The sequence below is a fragment of the Macrotis lagotis genome, chromosome 5, assembly GCF_037893015.1.
Source record: "Macrotis lagotis isolate mMagLag1 chromosome 5, bilby.v1.9.chrom.fasta, whole genome shotgun sequence".
NCBI classification, from domain to species: domain Eukaryota; kingdom Metazoa; phylum Chordata; class Mammalia; order Peramelemorphia; family Peramelidae; genus Macrotis; species Macrotis lagotis.
The window spans coordinates 142,662,736-142,682,712 of NC_133662.1; the positions used below are offsets into that span (position 1 = coordinate 142,662,736).

General features: G+C 34.9%; 1 long non-coding RNA gene across 1 annotated transcript; it reads right to left on the reverse strand.

Moving 5' to 3' along the window:
* Nucleotides 1-1,460: 1,460 nt before the first annotated feature.
* LOC141489921 (uncharacterized) lies at nt 1,461-19,681 on the reverse strand. The gene is made up of 4 exons (XR_012469021.1): nt 19,619-19,681; nt 17,621-17,752; nt 16,316-16,433; nt 1,461-1,600 (listed from the first exon to the last, which is right to left on the reverse strand). It is a non-coding gene; the product is annotated as an uncharacterized LOC141489921 (long non-coding RNA).
* Between the last annotated feature and the right edge of the window lie 296 nt (nt 19,682-19,977).

Genomic DNA, 19,977 nt, shown 5'->3' on the forward strand with positions numbered 1-19,977 from the left:
TATTATCTTGATTCTTTAATGCTATTTCCCATATCTAACTAATAAGACCATTGGCAAGAATATGCTTTGTTATGAGTTATTATTTTTGTTAATAAATATTTCAAACTATTATTGCAAATAACAAATATTCATCATACCAAATAATAATAATAAACATTCTGGTGACATGGTTACTTTATTCTACATACATTATGCTTTTTCTCTTTTTAAATATCAATAGATATAGATATCTATGCATATCTAGACATAGCTATAGATATAGATATAAATATACTTTTTTTATTCAACTATCCCTTGATAAGATAGTGAGTGGTTTTACTCCATTCCTCTTATCTTTCCAGCTTTTCATGAAAGCCCTGTGCTTTGATGGAAATTCCCCTGTGACCATAGCTCTGTATTTCTGTTTCTGCACCCTTGACCAGACTACAGACAAATTTAGAAATGTTCTTTAATTCTTATCCAAATGGCCAACAAGGAGATCTAAAAGAAAGCAGGATTATAGCCTGGGCTCTAGAAGTTCCTTGCTATTTCTATAGCTCCTGCTTGTTTCAAGGGGCTCATAGACTTAAAGCCTTTATTGGGAAAACAAGAAGATTTAAAAAAAACTTATTTTTATCACCACAACCTCAATGCAAGGAAATAAAAGAAAAGGGTATGCATTTTGTCTAACCTCAGTGGGATAAAGAGAAAAAGAAATGTTAGCCCAAAGCATACTTGATTAGAAGTTTTCTCATTAGCCAATTTCATGTTTTATACTTTTTTCCTTTATATTAAATGGCGTGACTTAGCTCAATTCCATTTTATTGTACTTTGTCATATAAATTCATTTTCTCATGTGCTTTTTATATATATGATGAGATTTGTTTTTTGCTTTCATCCACTTTTCTTTGAAAGTATTCCCTGATAAACTCGTTTCCTATCACTTGCCAGGATATATATCATACGCATTTTCTTTTAGTTGTTTTGAAATAATTCATAAAACCTCTCACCTCTCCAAATGTCAAATCCTTTTTAAGAAGAAAGGAAAAAGATGTAGTATATTAGATTTCACATTGGGCTTATATTCAGAAGACCTGGGTTTAAATTCTGGATTCATGACTTATTAGTCATTTACCTAAGGAAAAGGGAAGTCATTTAACTTCTCTGAAGCTTAGTTTCCCTTTGCTGTAAGATTGGAATGATACTTTTAGATAATACAAGGCACTTCGGTGACCCAAGATATAGAGTTCCTAACACCTAAGTTCAAATCCAGTCTTTAAAACATCCTACCTTCCCTGGGCAGGTCTTAATTTCTGTCTGTCCCAGTTCCTTATCCATAAATAATAAATAAATGAATAAACAAACAAATAAATGATCTGTAAAAAAATGATAATGTAGATAGTAACAGTGCCTACCTTTGGGGTTTGTTGTATCGAATGACACAAATTTTTACAATTCAATAATTTGATTTTACTATGAATGTCTTTATCTGGTCTGCTAATTATGGACCAACCATAAAGGTGACAATATGGAGCTATGGAGGAAGTTGAAGGTGACATTCACTTTCATTCTGATCCAGAATATCATTGAGATGACCATCAGAAGAGTTCAGAGAAAAAGCCTGTGGGAGGAGACAATCATACCATTTTAAATACTTTATATTTTATTTAGAAGCCTTCCATGAAGAGTGTTGCTTCTGACATTTTATTTTATATAACATGGGAAGACTGAGGTTTTGATAGCTTTATCTCAGTAGGTTGATAATGAGAGACTAATCACAAGTAATGGATCCTGCTTTTGGATTTAGGGGTTTGTTTACAGGGAAAGGTGATTAATTATGGTACTGGGACAGGTCCAACAGGTACAGTAATACCAGACAGGTGTTTATTAATATTACAACCTTATTTCCTCTTGGTGCTCAAACCTTTTAGTTCCTGACATAGCTACTTAGCAAGGAGACACATGACCCTTTTCTTCACCAAATGACAGCCTTGGATTTTCCCCCCACAGGTGCTAAAACAAAAACTGTTAAGCAGATTTTATAAATTATGAGTGTTGTGGGCCAAGAAAAAAAAAAAAAAACAAGGTTATGTTTGCATGCCACAGCACACAAAGACATGCCTTCCCAAAGGTTAGGAACACATCTCCAGTGGCACAGAAGAATTTCATCTATAACATTAGGGTTGAATCCAAAAGGGAATGCATTGAAGGAGAAATTCACTACCTGATTAAAATGAAGAGGTTGGATTATATCAGTGGTTCTCAGAGGCATTTGGGTTGCATTGTAGATGGAGTATAGGATTTAGAGTTGAGTTAACTTGAGTTCAAATGCAGCTTCAAACTTGCCACTTATTATCTGGGTGGTCCTGGGTAAGTCACATAAACTCCCTCACTTCAGTTTCTTATTATAATTATATTACATTATCTTTGTAATATAATATATTACAAGCACCTACCTCCTACAATTTCATCTGAGGATAAATTGAAACAATATTTGCAAAGCTCATTCAAATCTGCAATATAAATCCTAGCTATTACTCTTACCTTGGGTTCTGTAAATTTGTTTTCTTTTAAATAGCTGTATTTCAGTATAATGTTTCCTCCCAATCCTATAGGGTTCTCTAGGCTTCCAAACTTCCTTAAATAAGCTTTAATCTCAACTCTGACACACAAAATGAGGGGGGAAACCATTGGATTAGAGGATCTCTAAGAAATCTTAGACCTCTAGAATTCTCTTCCTCTTTTTTAGCTGCTCTTTTATAGATTTTTGCTTTCAATAAGTTTCACAGATCATGATTGTTAGAAGGATTTTTTTATATATTAGACAACTGAAGCCCACAGAAGTTAAGGTGATGTAGCCAAACCCATAAACACCAGGTCTAGGACTTGAATGTGGTCAAACTCCAAGTTTTAAGCACTTCCCTTTGTCCCCCTATCCCCAGGTTTCATTCATTGAAAAGATTAATTCAGGGGTGGCTAGGTGGCACAGTGGATAAAGCACCGGCCCTAGAGTCAGGAGTACCTGGGTTCAAATCTGGTCTCAGACACTTAATAATTACCTAGCTGTGTGGCAGTGGGCAAGCCACTTAACCCCATTTGCCTTGCAAAAACCTAAAAAAAAAAAAAGATCAGTTCAAACCAAGAAGACTTCAAAGTGGATCTATTTATTTTAGACATATAATATAGTTTGAAGACATCCTGTGGTTGACCATTCTATCTTGGGATAGTTCTTTTTTAAAAAATAAATTTGTATTAATATAATTTGTTTTCATATCACCTATATTTCCCAGTATATCTTTTCACTTTCTTTTCTGAGCATCATTATTTATAACAAGGGATTTTAAAAGGGAGGGAAAAAAATTCAGCAAAATTAAAACATAAAAAATCTATCCTTGTATGCAAATAATATTTATAAGGAGCATAACACAATGTCTAGTACATAATAGGCATTCTATAAGTTGTTTATTATTTTTCCCCTTTGCCAGGCCTAAACAGGGAGGTTGCCCTTTTGAATCTCTTTCCTGGTACCAAGCTTGATCATTAAAATTCCACTGCCTTCAATTTCATTTTTTTTCCATTTCCATTTGAGGTAGTCATCTTATATATTGGTCTTTTTAGCTCTGCTTTTTTCAGTTTGTAACAGTTAATAAAAGTCTGCTTATGATACTCTGTATTCATCATATTCATTGATTTTTATAGCATAGCAAGTATCCATTTCATTCACATGCCACAATTTGCTTTATTCTTTTCTTATTTAGGGGCATGAATTTTGTTGAAGAGGGCAACTAGCTCGAACAGTATCTATAGTGCTGGGCCTGGAGTCAGGAAGATTCATCTTCCTGAGTTCAAATCTGGTCTCAAACACTTCCTAACTGTGTGATCCTGGACAAGTCACCTGACTTTGTTTACCTCATTAAAATAAGCTGGAGAAGGAAATTAAAAAAAATACAACACTCCATTATCTTTGCCAAGGCACCCCAAATGGGTCACAAAGAGTCAGATACCACTGAAACAATTGAAAAATAACAGCTTTATTTATAATTCTTTGAAACCTAAAAAATATGGTGTTATAAATATTCTGGTGTATACAGAACCTTCCTTTTCCAACAGATATTTCTAACTGTTAGAATTTTTTTCTCTTTTCATTGAGTCAAAATCTACTCAACAATAGAAAAAAATTGCTAATAATTAGACCTTGCTTATATGTTAATCTGCATGAGTATGTCCTATGAAGTACTCTGGAAATATGATATCATGTACAAAATTTGTATTTGAGAAAAAATTGAGAAAAGGAAAATCTTCTAAGTTTTCCTAATTATGAAAAATTAGGGTGGCTTAAATGAAATTTAATTAGCCTAACAATCAAAATTCTTTACATCAAGGTCAAGGATTCCAAAGGTATCTCTGGATATTGAAAGAAGAGAAAAAATAATACAAATAAAAAAATATTGCCATTAGTAGATGTGAGTAAGACCTACAGAATTTTAGTGATTGGTAAGTATATTTGTGGTCAGGACAGTTTTTCAAACTTATCTTCAAGAGTGCATTGGATTACAATTTGTAAATTGAACCCAATGAATATCTTAATCCTCTGGCCTCTAATCATATGTGTTCAAAAAGTGGCTTTGTGCCTGCTGCTGTCCTGGAAGCTTTGAATAACTGAAGTAGGCAGGATAAATGTGTGCTTTCTCTACCTCACAAATTTTCATTTCTGTAGTTGCTAGGAGTACCAATCAAAATTAAATTCTAAAACATACATTGATAGTAATTAGACTTTCTAGTTTTACTTAGAATGCTTAGTTAAATAGACCTAGTTTTTCTCAAAAATACAGTGACCAAAGACATTTCCAGAAGACTTATGATGGAAAATGGGCATCCACATCCAGAGAAAGAACTATGGAGTATGAAAGCAGACCAAAGCATTCTATTTTCACTTTTTTAATATTTTCCTTTTATTTTTATTTTTTACATTTTTTCTTTTTGTCCTAGTTCTGTATTCACAATATGATTAATATTGGAAATATGTTTAAAATGATTATGCATATCTAATCTATATCAGATCATTTGATGTTTTGGGGAATGGGGAGGGAAGGGAGACAATATGGAACTCAAAATATTAGCAAAAATGAATGTTCAAAATTATCCTTTCATGTAATTGGAAATAATTTTTTTTTCAAAAATTGAATAAAGTATGATTAAAACCTGGGTTTTAATCTTACTTTTACCACTGAGTCATCACATGATCCTTAACCTCTACTGGTCTCAGTTTCCCAAATCTTCAATGTTTGAATTAAATTTTTCCTAAAGTCTCTTCCATCTCTAACACTTTATGATTCTATTTAGTCTCTTTCTGCTTTTCCCTCCATCAAAAAAGAGAAACCACACTATTTTGTCAATTAACTGTTATTAGTTTTATTATCCAGTGAAAATCAAAAAAAGAGAAATTTCATCCATTGAAAAAGAATATGAAAACATGATCTGAAATATATAGAAATATAGAAATCTTGCTCTCTTGAATTTTGTTTTCAAGAAATTAAATTGACCATGATATTTGAAGGTGAGTTTGAGTGAAATTATATTTTTGGGCATGACTTCTGAAGTTATTCATTCATATCTAGCCAGGTCTAGCTATGTTAACTTTGTTTTTCTAATGATTTATGTTCCATATACAAATAATTTCCAAATCCAGAAAAAAAAATCTTGGGGAAATTATGACTTCCAGGGGTTAGTGTTGAAATAAAGCCAGCTCCAAAGTTTTGTAAATTGGGCTCTAAGTGTGAAATCCCTCCAGCTGTTAAACATATCCCATATCTAATTATATTCACAGTTTTTTAGAATACTCCTCAGTTTGAAGGCTTCTAAAACATATATGCCTGGAAGCTAGGGTGTACACATTCTCCTAAATCCACTAAAAATGATGAAGAAAGCAAATCAAATAAATGTGGTATACAGTCTACATTTGGGGGGGGTAGGGTATAATCCCTAAGTACTTTTCAGTGTGGCTTTCATTTTCACAATGTTTCTTCGTAAACAGCATAGACTGTAATCCACCCACTTCATAATTTTAAATGCCTCAAGGAGTTATACATAAGGAAGTGTCCATTACACTTTTTTGGGGGTGGGGAAGGAGGAATATCTGTTACTAGCAGAGACTGACACTTTCTCCGGCTGCCCCAACAGCTGCAGCATGCTGATGAGTCCCTAGAAGGGTGAAATGTTAGCTTGCAATCCTTCTGCTAACTTTATCAGACTTGTTCTACATTGGTACCCAGGACACAGTCCATTATGGAACCAATTGCTGACCCAGGATTCTAACCCTTAAATCTATAGGTGTGGAAAGATTTGCCACCCATCACCTAACCAAGTGGGTAGAGCAGTGAATTAAGAATGTGGAAATCCTGCCTCAGACTATTATTACTCTGAGTAACTTATTGTTTTCTCACTTGTAAAATGGAGTTAATGAGAGCATCTATCTCATGAGATTATTCTACTAAGCTAATAAAATAAGATAATCAACTTAGTCAATCAACTAGCATTTTTGAGCACTTAGTATATGCTACATATTGTGTTAGTGTCTGGGAATGAAAATATAATAAAAAAAAGACAATCTTTGCCCTCAAGAAGTTTGCATTCTTCTCTTGGAAGAAAACACATTAAAAGCATTCGAAAAGTAGAATCCAGGAAGTAGATGGCAAGAAGCATGATAAAAAAAAGATCAGGAATGGAACCTGAAGAAGAATGCATGCAAATTGCTTTTTATACTTTAAAGTGCTTTGCATATGAACTATTATTAGCAATAATTGGTATAGAGTATGTTTTTTGACTTTGAAACCATTTGACTTTCTGATAAGAATTTTTGGATCTTCCTTGACTATCAAAATTGCATCAATCTATCTGCAAGAGGTAATTTGCCTTGAGGTCCATAGTGCAATCTCATCTGGGCTGGATCAACTATATCCCAAGCTATTGAAAGAACTAATGGATGCAATTGTTGATCCACTGTCAATACTCTGAAAAAAAATCATGATGAGGAGAGTCACAAGATTATTCTCATTTTGAAAAATATTAGTGAGTAGTTTATGGTTTATTCATCTATATATATAGCCTAGTGAGCTGGCTTGATTTGAATCTTAGCATAATTGTAGAGTTTCCCCTTTAAAAGGGGAAACAATTAGTATTGACCAGTGAGAGCCAGAAGGTTTCCATCAAGATCAAACTTGATTTTTTTCTAACAATTATGAGAAGAGTAGATTAGGCACCGCTATTATATATAAGGTACAGTAGAGCTAGATATCAACAAAGAATTTGTCACTCTATCCACTGTGCCACCTAGCTGCCCTATCCACTTCAGATGACTTCTTGGCTATGTGATTTTGGGCTAGTCAGTTAACTTTTGTAAGTCTTCATTTCTCCATATATATATATATATATATATATATATATATATATATATATTTTAAATTTATTTATTTATTATGAATTTTACAATTATCCCCCCAATCTTACTTCCCTTCCCCCCACAGAAGGAAGTCTGTTAGTCTTTACATTGTTTCCATGTTATATATGGATCTAAGTTGAATATGATGCGAGAGAAATCATATCTTTAAGGGGAAAAAGTATAAGAGCAAAATTACATAATAAGATAACTTTTTTTTTTTTTAAATTAAAGGTAGAAATCTTTGGTCTTTGTTCAAACTCCACAATTCTTTCTCTGGATACAGATGGTATTTTCCATTTCAGATATCCCAAAATTAAGATTGTTGCACTGATGGAATGAGTAACTCCATCAAGGTTGATCATCACCCCCATGTTGCTGTTAGGGTGTACAATGTTCTTCTGGTTCTGTTCTTCTCCTTCAGCATCAGTTCATGCAAATCCCTCCAGGCTTCCCTGAATTCCCATCCCTCCTGGTTTCTAATAGAACAATAGTGTTCTGTGACATACATATACCACAGTTTGTTAAGCCATTCCCCAATTGATGGACATTTATTCAATTTCCAATTCTTTGCCACCACAAACAGGGCTGCTATGAATATTTTTGTACAAGTGATTTTTTTACCCTTTTTCATAATCTCTTCAGGGTATAGACCCAGTAGTGGTATTGCCTCCACCTATATATTTATAGCTGGCACTTATGTAGCACTTGAAGGTTTCCAAAAAGGTTAAAATATTTAACATAACCATAAAGAATCTGGTTGTAAGTGATTTAAAATTGCATTAAAACTTCTGAGACAGTTTGTGTTATCTCAGTTGAACTTCATGTTAACTCCCTGGTATAGGTGCTATTTATTCATATCTAGCTAGGTTTAGCTATAACTTTCCATTTTACAATTGAGAAAACTGAGGTAGGAAAAAAAGACTTGTTGAAGGTCACATAGCTGGTAAATATCTGAGACTGGCTTTGAATTCAGGTATCCCTCATTCCAGAACCAGATGGCAATATTGTCATCTGGCAAGAGGAACTTTTGGAGAATGGCTTACAATTTAAGCTTACAACATTGCTACCAAGTTTAAATGATAGAATAAATGTATATATATACATATATATGTATATATATATATATATATATAAATTCTTTTTAAATGATAAATTATATAAATGTTAGTTATTTACGGTAAAAAAGCATAATACATGTTTCATTACAGATAATCTTTATCTAGAATTATTTGGAAGTCAGATTAGTAGTGCTGGTGGGTGGCATTTTTTTTTTAGGGTTGTTTTTTTTTTAGGTTTTTACAAGGCAAATGGCTTGCCCAAAGTGGCTTGCCCAAGGCCACACAGCTAAGTAATTATGAAGTGTCTGAGGCTATATTTGAACTCAGGTCCTCCTGACTCAAGGGTCAGTGCTTTATCCACTGCGCCACCAAGCTGCACCCCATGGGTGACATTTTTAAAGAAATGATGTGATTAAAATAAAGAAAAAAAAAGAAATGACCAAATTTCCAGTAGAATCTGATAAATTAGCAAATGCTACCATATCCAATGGACTTTTCTTAATCCCTATCCTTCTTTGATCTCTCTTTAGCCTTTGGTGCTGTTGTTCATCCCATTTTCTTTGTTACTTTCTTCTCTTCAGTGCTTAAGGACATTATTCTCTCCTAGTTCTCCTATCTGTTTGATTTACTCCTCATTCTCCTTTGCTGAATCTTTAACTGTGTCATTCCTATGGACTGTGGGTATTCCACAGGGTTCTGTGCTAAGTCCTCAGCTCTTCTCCTTTTATACTATTTCTCATACTGGTCTCATCAGCTACCATGGATTTGATAATCATCTCAGTATTGATGACCCTTAAATATGCATATCTAGCCCTAACTAATCTGCTAACCTACAGTTGTATATCTACAAATGCCCATTGGTCATGTTAAACTAAATGAATGCTCTACAGGCATCTTAAATTCAACATATCCAAAGCCAAATTCATTTTCTTTTGCTCCATCCTAACTTTCCTAATGATGTTGAGGGTACCACTAATCCTAATCCTGAAATCTCTCTACCATCCTCAAATCTCACTATTTCTCTTCTCCCATATCCAATCTGTTGCCAAGGCCTGTCAATTTTATCTTTTGACATGTTGTGAATATGCATCCCCTTCTCACCTCTGAAACAGTCACCACGTGGTGCATGCTCTCATCTAATCATCTGGACTATTGTAATAAGCCTGCTGGTTGGTTTCCCTGCCACAGTTCTTTCCCCATTCCAGACCATTCTCCACTCACTTGTAAAAATGATCTGAATCTCTAACCATTTTACTCCCTATTCAGAAAATTTCAGTGTCTTGTAAGAATGATCTGAATGTCTAACCATTTTACTCCTTATTCAGAAAAGTTCAGTGTCTTTCTATTACTTCCAGAATCATTGTCTTTCTCTTTTTGGAATTCAAAGTCTTCCAGAAACTTCCCTTTCCCCCAAACCTTTCCAGTATTCTTACATCTTATCTCCTATGAAATTACACTGATCTGTTAGCTAGTAGTTCCTCAAACAAGACAATTCCTAACTGCAGATAATATTCACTAGCTGTTGCCCCTGCCTGGATTGCTCTCCCTTCTCATTTCTGACTCCAGATATGGGGGATAGTCAGAGAAAATACCTGAGACAAATTGTAGGTACAAAATAAATATTTATTGACTGTCAAAATCTGGCCTCAGAAAATAATTTTAGAATCTCTAAGTGACACTAATTCATATTTAATTGTTTAGTCCTTTCAGTTGTGTTTGACTCTTCATGACCTCATTTGGAATTTTCTTGGCAAAGATAATGGAGTGTTTTGCCATTTCCTCTTACTCATTTTACAGATGAGGAACTGAGGCAAACAGGGTTAAGTAACTTGCTCTGGGTCACACTGTGAGTATCTGAGTTCAATTATTTCTATTCCCTTAGCCAAGCTGCAGTATAAATGGTTAAATTCATTCTGTTCTGTCTTTCTCTTGTTTATAGTTAATGTATTTGTTCTAAGTAAAGGACTCTTGAGTAGGGCAATTGGAAACTTTGCCTTAAGCTGAAAGGCCAGAGAGAATTTATGATTAGGGATACAGTAACTCCACAAGCATTTAAATTTGACTAGGATTTATTCAATAAGTGCCCTGTACCGGACCCTAGAGATACAAAAATAAAAAAGACATTCCTGTCATTGAGGAACTTAACATTAATTGAATTAGCAAATGTCAAATGTTGAAGTTCTCTACTCAGAGTTCTTCCTTAGCCTCATTATTATTGCAAGCTAAGACACTGATTTTGTTTTGTCTCCCCCTTTTGAATGTAAACTCCTAGAAGTCAGAGACTATTTTTGCTTTTTGCAATTTGTATACCCAGGATTTAACACTGTTGAAAATATAATAAGCACTCAATAAATGTTTTGCATTTTGTTTTTTGGTTCATTTATTCATTCTCCCTAGCCCTCAACTTAGACATTCTTTCTAGCCCAAGACTGTAGGCCTAAATTTCAGAGAGCCCCATTATCACTAAGTGACTTCAGTGACCTAGAAGTCTGCTCTCTCAGTGCAAGTTGATTCATGTGGGTCTTTTCTTGGCAGTCTCACATGATGGTGTGTCACACCTTCTCTAGCCTTAGGCATGCTGACAGGTGGTTCCCTAAACCTGCCAAAGCCAGCAGGGATGTCTTAGTCTACTATAATTTGCTCTAGAGTTTACTTTAATCCATCAACACCAGTTCTTTAGTATTGTTTATGCAAGAGATCAACGTATTACAGATCCCGGTATATGGTTCTGAGTATTAACCTTTAGAATCTTTCCTTTGAGCCTAATTATCCTGATGATTCTTTGGCACTTAGTAAGGCCTGCTAGGTTTACAAAGTACTTTATTATATATTATTTATTAATTAATCCTCCACTGTTGTTCTTAATTCAGGAACATGCTGCTATGTCAGCCTTCTCCCTGTGAAAATAATAACCAGCTTCCACAGCAAGCTACTTATGAACATAAGTACTTTCTTCATAAGAACCATAAGAGGCGGGTAGTACTAGTAATGCCACCTTTTTCCATTACCACTGAACAGGCAGGGCAACTGAGGCACAAAAAGATCAAGTGATTTTTTTGATAATCACACAGTGGGATAGTGTCAAATTCAAATTTCCAGAGCTCTTTTTACTTTGCCACATTGCATTCCAGTAAGTTGAAGGGAGACTTTTTAAACACCTATTTTGTGCCAGACTCATAACAAATATTATCTTATTTGATCGTTAAAATATCCCCATGAAGTATGTGTTGTTATGATTGCTCTTTTACATTTTAGGAAATTGAGGCAGATAGAGGCTAACTGACTTATCCAGAGGAATACATCTAGCAAGTGTCTGAGGTCAAATTTGTACTCAAGGTTTTCCTTGTCCCAGGACCAGTTCTCTATCCACTAGCAATGCCATCTAGATATCTCTTTGTAGAATTTATTTATTGAGATGATCCCCTTCCTTGAGTCATTTAAAGGTTTGAGCACAAAAGTCCAAAGCAAATTGATCAAATTGGGCAGATTTGTATAACTATTTTTTTGGGTGGGGGGGAGTAGGCCAGTGGTTTAGGAACAATTATTTCATTTATGTAATGCAAATTATTAACATGTCTTTAATTCATATTCTCAGAGAGTTGTCTAGGGGCACTGAAAGGTTAAAAGGGACTTTTCCCTGGTCACTCAAATCATATAGTTCAGAGGAAGTACTTGACTGCAAGTCTTCTTGGCTTCCAGGTTGGCCCTTTATGCTTTATACCTCACTGCCAGATGAAAACTAGGTGGGAAGGGAGTGGAAAAATAAAGTTTATACACAGTCCTGATGGATCAGATTTGGTTTCCCTCTTAACATTGAGCTCTCTCAAGTAGGTGACAAGTATAGTATGAGAAATGAGAAAACTGAACCCCTAAGAAGCTGAGTAAGGATATAGACATAGCAAGTCTCACAGAACCAGAATAGAATTCAACACTCCTGTCTTCAACTTTAAATTGAACTTGGTGACACAAACTGGCATAATTTATGTAGTTCTACTGGGAGGCCTAAAACTATTCATAACATATTTATATTTATTTGTCCTTCTTTTCTGTTATCTCTCTCTATTATCATCTTCTTTCACTCCCCCCCCCCTCCCCTCCCCTCCCTCCCTCTCTCTCTCCCTTCCCTCTCTCCTCCCCTCCCTACCTCCCTCTTTCTCTCCCCTTCCTCTTCCCTCCCCTCCCTGTCTTTCTCTCCTGCCTTTCTCTCTTCCCTTTTTCCTTTCTCTCCTTCCTTCCTCTTTCTTTTTCTCTTTTTTCTTTCCTCTCTCTCCCTCTCTTTCTTTCTCTTTTTTCTCTTTCCTTCTTTCTCTGTTTTTTCTTTTTCTCTTCTTTCTCTTTTTCTCCCTCTGTCTTTCTCTTTCCTTCTCTTTCTTTTTTCTTTCTTTTTTCTTTCCTTCTCTCTTTTTCCCTCTTTCCTTCTTTCTTTCTCTTTCTTCCTCTCTCTTCTCTATTTCTTTTTATCTTTCTTTCTCTTTCTCTGTTTCTCTCTTTCTCACTCTTTCTCTGTCATTCTCTTTATTTTTTCTCTGTCTCTCTGTCTCTGTCTCTCTGTCTCTGTCTCTGTCTCTGTCTCTGTCTCTCTCTCTGTCTCTCTGTCTCTCTCTCTCTCTCCTTTCATTTTTAATTGAATTGTTTGGGAAGTCTTGATGTAGAAATTCCTTCCAATAATATAGATCAACAATTTATCTGCCATTTATCGTCTGTCACATGTTTATTAAAATATGTATGTACAATGCTAACCTGACTGTTCACTGCTGAGGGTGGAAGGAAAGGAGGGAGGGAAGGGAGGGTGGAAGGAAATTTTGTAACTTAAAATATTCATGTGTATAATGATGAAAATAAATAAATGAATTAAAAAAATTATAATCTGTCAGTTATAGAATAGCCTAGGGCATTGAGAATGTAAGTGATTTGCTTTATTGTTTATAGTCAATATGTGTCAGGCTTGAATACAGTTCTTTTTGTTTTATTTTGTTTTGTTTTTTGTTTGTTTTTTTGCAAGGCAGTGGGGTTAAGTGACTTGCCCAAGGTCACACATCTAGGTAACTATTAAGTGTCTGAGGTCATAGTTGAATACAGGTCTTTCTGACTCTAGGATCAGTGCTTTATTCACTGTGCCACCGAGCTGCCCCTTGAACCCAGTTCTTATTGGGTCCAAGACTGATTCTCTTTCTACTAAACTGTGAGGATACTCAAATCCTTTTAAAGGATCGTGGATCCAGAGTTTGAAATAACCTTAGATATTATCTCATATCACCTCCTTATTTCAAATAACCAGAATTTAAATTGAACTTTTTGACTCCAAATTCATTGCTCTCTTCTCTGTACCATGGTATCTCAAAAAAAGGTTTATGAAAGTACCAAAAGTATACAAATATAAATTCTTTTGTGCTTTTTCTTCAGAAAATTTCTAAAAATTGTATTAAAGTCAATTACCTTAACTTCTAAGGAACAAATGATTTAATAAAAACATAGGTATTTCCCCTCAAAGAGCCAATATTGCTTTACTTTCTTGCTTGCTATATTTATTTGGTGATAGAGGATTAAGTAGGCTTATGTTCTTGAATTATTACTAAACTCAAGAAAAATGGCCAATAGATCCCCTAAAATAGAAAGGATATATATATATATATATATATATATATATATATATATATATGAAAAATGAAAATCCAATTTATTTACCATTAAAAACACCCAAAGTCAATGATAAAAACAGGTTGAAATAATAAGCCAAATTAGTACTAATAGAAACCAGAGGGTACAGTTTTTAACATTTAAAGTAGGAAATAGGGAATAACTCTATTTGGCAATTACCTAAATTTTAAAAAAGAATTTGGACTCCTTTTTACAAATGTACAAATTAATAGGATTATGCAGTATTACATGGAAATTATTTTCAATGGTGTCCTTAGAAAATGTAATTTTTATATAAGCTTCAAGCTTGTAAAAAATAAATAATACTGACTCATCCATGCTTCTGGGGCTCTAATTCACTTTCTGTTTTGTTCATTTTCTGCATTTGACATCTGTGTAATGGTAAAATCTCAACTTATTCAGTTTAGGTATCAAAAATCAAACAAAGTTTGGATGTTTTCCTGATAGAAATGTTCATCCAAAATACATTTTGGAGTATAGTAAGATTAGATAGCATCTTATTTTATTTTATTTTTTTTGCTAGACACACAGCTAGGTAAATAAGTATCGGAGGTCACATTTGAACTCAGGTTCTCCTGACTCCAGGATCCATTCTCTATCCACTGCAGTCATCTAGATGCCCCTAGATTAGACAGCATCTTAAACAATAACACCAAAACGCAATTTGTGTTTTCTGGTAGTAGATTTGTAGACAATGGAATTTTGTATAATTCAAAAGAGTTTGAACTGTGAGCTTATGTTGAAATAGAATAAACATTTATATATGTCAACTACTCATTTGATCCTCATAACAACCTTGGGAGGTAGTTAGGATAATTATCCCCACTCTACAGTGGAAGAAACTCAGGCAAATAGACATTAAGTGACTTGCCCAGGGTAACACATCTAGTAAAAATGCCTTATCTCAGATTTGAACTTAGATCTTTCTGAGTACTGTGCTCTTTCTACTACTCCCCTCCCCAAGACAGTAGACACTGGTGACTCAGAGGTAAATAAGAATTTCTAATTTCTCTCACAGCGATTTATTGTCATTGTTGCTGTTTGTCCTCTGTTCTGGAATAAGACAGTGACATCAGGGAGGTGATATTGGATGTTTTATTTCTAAATTGTTGTTTGTCTTTAGAATAAATGAACCATGATAATGTCCTCCTTTTGAATACTTTGTATTTAAGCATAGGGTAGAAAGTTCAATTAAGACTACGAGATTAAAGATGACAAGACTTTCCCAGAAGAATTACTGAACTACCTAAAGGTGATACCTAAATTATATTTGTTAAAAAATGGGACTAGGGGGCAGCTAGGTGGTGCAGTGGATGGAGCACTGGCCCTGGAGTCAGGAGTACCTGAGTTCAAATTCGACCTCAGACACTTAATAATTAGCTAGCTGTGTGGCCTTGGGCAAGTCACTTAACCCCATTGCCTTGCAAAAAAACTAAACAAAAATGGTTAGAGTGTGTGTGTATATACATACATACACACACACACATATATATACACATATATATATATTATCTATACTATAATCAAAACAAGCTCCTTTAGGGTTGGGAAACTCTATTATTAATAATGACAATAGAAGAATTTCTACTATTTAACAAGAGCTCCAATGGATGATGGTCTCTGTTGAATGAGAAACGAAGTTTGAGCTAGGTTAATGTTGGTTTGAGATGGAGAAAGTACACTGAGACAATCTATATTACATGAAAAGGTGGTTATCATCATTGATAGGAGTGATGATATACGCTTGCTGTGTAGGTGATATTGTGTTTAGCAAAGAAAAAGTTCTATCTTTGGACTGAGGCAGTTTATAGTCTAAGAAACAAGTACAACAAAGAGTAGAAAATCAATGAAAGACTGTTTCATTTTTGTTTTATAACCTGGATACATAGGATATTGCCTGGCACAGAGTGAGTATTTAACTAACAAATGCTCCTTAATTGATTGATTAATTGATAAATAAGGTACGTAAACAAATATATCATTACTTTTTTTCCATTTGCAAAAAAAGTGGAAAGCTTCAGAAGCCACATTTGGAAGGGAAAGCTTTGTATTGTATGCACTGATATTTTTAGGAAATTATTCTTTTTTTTAAATAAAGTTTAGTTAGTTGCTAACTCTACTTAGTTAGTTGCTGTTTTATGATATGTATAGTATTTCTAGGCAAAGAAATCTTTTAACTTACCCCACAAATGGAAGCATTTGCCTGAGTAATAAAAACTGACTGGAGTGAATGGATATGGATTTGAGCAGTAAAGAAGCCTGCAACTGGTTATGTCTCTTCACCTGTGGTTGTCAATGCTCTGAGAACAAATGAAAAGTTATTACTTGGTCTTTTCTAGGATTAGTTCAATCATCTGTTTATCCTGAATGCTAGACCGAACAGAACTGCAAAATGATATTGAAGTTTGATCTGTTTCTGAAAAAGTGGACAGCAATGCCAATTCCACCCACCAAGAATACTGTCAAATTCATGATCAAAAATCATAACAGTGGCTTTCATCAAAATGTTCCCTTCAACCAAAAGAATTCCACATGTTTTATCAATTCACAAACTGTTTGTAAGAACTTGATGGTATTTCATGATGGTACAAGATAACTAAAAGAGACTTTTATCCAGCTGCTGGGTCTCTAAGGGAGAAATTTAGCTAGGTAGGAAATCACATATTACATCAAAGTTGAGAGTTACGGATCTCCCCACTTACTCCTGCAAAAAATACCATCAGTCTTTAAAAGCCATTACTCATAGTCAATCTTTTACAAAAAGCAAGTCACAGAATCTGTAATCTGTAAATTTAAATATATTTATATCTAGATCTATATGCATAAATCTATAGATCTACTGATAGAGATAATTATTTTTAGTAGAGTTTGGGTTTTTTTTTTTGGCAAGAACATAGAGATTTATTAAAAGAAGTTACAACACATAAGAAAAATAATAGAAAAGTTAAGAACTTAAAGAGTAGACCCTATGGATTGCTGATTGAACTGGTCAGGCCAGCTGACCACAGTTTTCAGCAGGAGTCTGGAAGGTCAAAAAGAGATGGAGCCCCTCCCTCCATCTCCTTAAATTCTCCCTCAGAGTCTATGGGAGGGGTGGTGAACTGGGAATGACCTGTCCCATATTGGAGATTTTATCTTTTGGGGGGAGGGATCTCTTTTGGCTGGTCTTGGGTGTTTTCCAGGGCCTGTGCTCCCTGGCTGCCCCAGGGAGGCAATTCAATCCAAACCAGGTTGAAGATCAGGACCTCAGGTGTGGCCTAAATTAAATGATAAAATAAGAAGGAAGATTCCCTTAACAATGCAAACAAAAAAATTTACAAAGTTTGTCTTCAACTGATCTCATCACTCCATTTCTCTGCAACATATTCCCCCCTCAAATTATTAGGGACCCAGATTCATCTGGGGAATTGGGATGAAAGTTTGTCTTCTGGAACTTCTTCAAAGCTGAGAAGAGGTATAGCAGCCTCCCTACATAACCTAGACTAACCTGTTAGGGGTACATTGGGAAAGAAGAAGAAGAAATTTGATTGAAGTGACATCCAAGGGGTGTGAGCAATTAGGATGAGATAGAGGCTGATGTTTGGTGGAGGTCACTGGCAGTAGACCTGTTGCTTGAATCCTAGAAGAGACAAATTCAACATAGAGTTTAAGTAGGCAAGGGACAAAAAAGAAGCAGAAGAACAATTATTCTGAGTGGAACAATCAAGGGACTCAGCAAGGAGAGTAACCAGGAGTTCCAGGAATATCTGGAGAAAGAGAAGCTTAAGGTGGAAACAGATCTTGCATCCAAGACACCTCTTACAGTATTTTCTTGGTATGGAGTTCCACTTTATAGGAGTTGTTAATATACATGTAGCAAGATGTGTTGGCTAGAGCACAAACACCACCTGAAGATGCAAGGAGATAATCAAGAGCAATACGATTATCTAGAACCACATGGGCTAAAGAGTTAAGTGACTTGAATATCAGAGAGGGCCTTGGAGGTCTCTAGCAATTAGTGAAATGGTAAGTGTTAGATTAGAAAGTATGGCTGCGTGTTTTAAATGGCCATACCCGGGGATCAGATGTTCCACTCCCTTAGATAGGTACAAAAGGATGTTCTCCCAAAGTCCATGTTTGGCACAAAGATGTGTATTTTTTATATTGTAAATATAAACAGGAGGGAGTATATGACTAAAGTGTACACTGACCCAGAGGCTGGTAGGGGGAGACAGTGAGAGCTGAGCACAATCTGCAAGGGGTGTAAGGTCTTAAGATCAATCAACCCACATGAAAAAAGGTGATAGAAAAGTTAAGAGTTTAAAGAGTAGACCACATTGCTGATTGAACTGGTCAGAGTTTTCAGCAGGAATTTGGAAGGTCAAAAAGAGCTCAGTATAGTTTCCTTTGTATTACCATGTATTTTATTCTATTACTTTAAAAAAACATTATTTTGACACAGGGTTCATGACAAAGAAAAAGATAAAAAACCCTGGAATCAAATAATCTCTAAAGTCTGCTAGTTCACAAAGCTATAATGTTACTACTAGTATCCAAGAGAGAAGCCTTTACTGATTCATTAACTGATTCATTGGTAGTTGAGCTTGCTTGCATGTATGTTTGTTTTTGAATTTTGAGACATGCTTGTGTACTTAATCGATTAATCATGTTAAACATTTGTTATTGTGAAGCATTTTTTAAAAACAAAGTAAGTAGCTTAAGAACATTCTATCATGTCTGTCCCGTTGAGTTAAAGATGCAAAGAGCTAAAACAGTTTTCTCAGGGCCATTACATAAAGATTGGATAAAATTGTCGTAATACAGAATCAGAGAGATTAAAGCCCTCAGAAATTATTCAATCCAACAACTTCATTTTAAAGCTAAAGTAACTGAGGGTCAGAGATGGTATATAATTTGCCCAATATCACTTAGGTAATAAGAGGCTAAGTAACAGGTGTGATCCAGAAATGATGAGTAGATTAGTTTTCCAGGAATAAAAAGGGGAATCACTGAAAGATAAGATTGAAAATGTGGATTATGAATGTTGTTGAATGAATGATGTTGTCAGTCAAGGAACTTACTCTTTATCCTTTAAAAAATGATGGACCAGGGTGGCTAGGTGGCATGGGGAGGCTAGGTGGCACAATGGATAGAGCACCAGCCCTGGAATCAGGAGTACCTGAGTTCAAATCCAGCCTCAGACATTTAATGATTACCTAGTTGTGTGGCCTTGGACAAACCACTTAACCCCATTGTCTTGCAAAAACCCTAAAAAAAATGATGGACCATTGAAGATCATTGAGCAAAAGAGTGACATAATCAGACACTTTATATTTATGTAAAAATATAGACAAAGTTTTCACAGAATGGTAAGGTCTTGAATGGATTAAATTCTCAGAGAGTGTGTCTCAGACCCACAGAAGTATTGAAGTATAAACATGTTACAATAGCAAATGAACCGGAAGGGGGAAAGATTAGAGATCGAGAGACAAACTAGGAGACTTACAGTAATCAATGTTTGAAACAAAAAGAACCAATACTGGGATAGTCCCAGTGGGGTTGAAAGAAGAGATTGTCTTTCTCTGGGTCTTAGCACTTTGTTGTAAAATCTAGAGGATGTTCATTCCACCAGGTATTATGATATCTTGTTCTGAGGAGTTTTCTGTGAGCTTCTTCTTCCAATTCACCACATTAAAAAAAGAAAAAAATATGAATTCTTTATTATATTTAATCTTAATAGCATTTTATTTTCCCTCCAATTATACATCAAGACAATTTTTAACATTCATTTTTACAGGATTTTGAATTCCAACTTTTTCCTCTTTCCCTTCCTTGGCTTCCTCTCCTCTTCTGAAAATAGTAAGC